Source organism: Pteropus vampyrus, unplaced genomic scaffold, assembly GCF_000151845.1.
Source record: "Pteropus vampyrus isolate Shadow unplaced genomic scaffold, Pvam_2.0 Scaffold638, whole genome shotgun sequence".
Classification (NCBI taxonomy): domain Eukaryota; kingdom Metazoa; phylum Chordata; class Mammalia; order Chiroptera; family Pteropodidae; genus Pteropus; species Pteropus vampyrus.
In genome coordinates this window covers 92,769-94,986 of record NW_011889419.1, presented here as the reverse complement: position 1 = coordinate 94,986, position 2,218 = coordinate 92,769, and positions in this window count along the sequence as shown.

The following is a 2,218-nucleotide window of genomic DNA, read 5'->3' as shown; positions in this document are numbered from 1 at the left end:
GTTGTGCCTGTGGCTTTGTTCTCTCCCAGTAATAGCAGAAACCAGGCCTCAGCTCACTTCTATATTTTCACTCCTGTCACTGGAACCAGCCACGGTGTGTGTCTTCTCAGTTCCTGAGGTTGGAGACTTCCTGCTCTGTAAACTGACACTTGCTGCTGCAGTTTGCCTCGGAGCCCACTGCTAGCACTGTGAGGGTAGGGAGGGTGGCCAGGATCTGTGACTTTGTTTCCTAGGACACAGTTGTTGCAGTTTTATATTCCGTCTCTGCCCTGGTCTCTGCCTTGATCACTGGGTTCCACTCTAGTATATGCTGATCACTCGGACAGGAATGCTCAGGGCTACAGAGAGTGCATACTGCAACTTGATTTATCCCCTCTTCCTAAGTCCAGTAGGGAGCTCCAGGCTCTTCCCCAGCACCGGTCTCTGCTCCTCTCCTTTTTCTCCTCCCTTGGTTGCCCAATTTGCCCACCTTTAGATTCTCCATGTGCAGATCTCTTAGACATATTTGTGTGCTAGGCTGTTTAGTTAGTTCTAATTTCAAGGGGAGAGATCAAGGGAACCCCACAAGCTGCTATGCTTCTGATGTCACCTCTTCATCCTATATTTTAACATGTACTTTTTTATTGTGGTAAAGTATACATCAAGACAAACCAGTCTCTTTTAAATGATTCTGATGCTTTCTCTTTTTTTAATTGACCAAAGAAACATTTCCCTTTTTAAAAATTAAATTTATTGTGGTGTTATTGGTTAATAAAATTCAGATCTGTAAGAATGGCTATTATCAACAAGACAAGTAACAACAAGTGTTGGAGGGGTTATGGGGATAAAGGAACTCTCATACACTGCTGGTGGAAATGTAAATTGGTACAGCCAATATGAAAAACAGTATGAATGTTCCTCAAAAAATTAAGAAGTAAATTAGCACTTGACCCAGCAATCCCTCTTTTGGGTATCTATCCTACAAAATTAAGAATATGTATTCATAAAAATATATGTATCCTGATATTTTGTTCACCGTATCATTACTCACAGTGGCCAAGACATGGAAATAACCAGAGTGTGCTTCAATAGATGATCAGATAAAGAAGATATGATACAGATGTACAATAAAATATTACTTAGCCATCAGAAAAGATGAAATACTGCCATTTGTGACAACAAGGATGGATCTTGAGATTACCATGCTAAGCAAAATAAGTCAGACAGAAAAAGTTGAGAACTATATGATTTCACTCATATTTGGGATATAAAACTGAAAGCAACAAATAAACAAGACAAACAGAGACTCATGGACACGGACAACAGTTTAGTGGTTACCAGAAGGAAAGGGAGGTAGGTAAGGATAAAAGGAGTCAATTATATGGTGACGAAAGGAAATTTAACTTTGGGTGGTGAACAGGCAATGCAATATGCACATGATGTATTATTGAATTGTATACTTGAAATCTATGTAATTTTATTAACAAATGTTATCCCAATAAATGTAATAAAAAATAAGAATAAAAAAAGAAAGAAAAAAAATATTGGATGACACCCTAGCATTTTGAAAATGTAAGGAAAACATGAGTTTATTGTTTTCACAATTTTATTTTTTCTGCAACTGATGCTATTATGATTGCAATTCATTTCTCTGTGGGCACTGTTCCACAAGTGATGGCTAGTTTTTTTCATGTTTTCATTTTTTTTGGTCAAAGTTAATTTCACTGTAGGTTCATTAGTGGTTTGAATAGGATCCCCAAAGACATTTTTGTTTGTTTATTCAGCTGTTCTCTGACCATTTAAGCAGATAAAACAACAAAGCACATGCCATTTCTATTCATGAAAATTTACACAGCAACTCATTTCTTTGAACAGAGGGATCAGACCGTATTTACTTCCACAGCCAGAGAGTGCTGCTAGCATTTATTTGTCATTCTTTGTTCATTCTTTCAGTCACAGAATTCAAGGAAATATTATTTAATAGTTTATTGAGAGAAAGCAACTCATCAGATTTCATTTTAGACTTTGCGATGGCAAGAGCAGAAGATGCTATTTTCTATGCCACTGCATAGTACCTTGCATTTGCAGGCACTCTTACCTGGAAGAGCATGTAAGGCTTAACAATAGGGCAAAGTTAACACAAAGTTATAGCCACTAGCACTCTGTGTTCTCAGACACAAAAAGAAACTTTAGGTTACATTTCCCAAAACATGATGAGGATCTACCAGAAAGTAAGTAT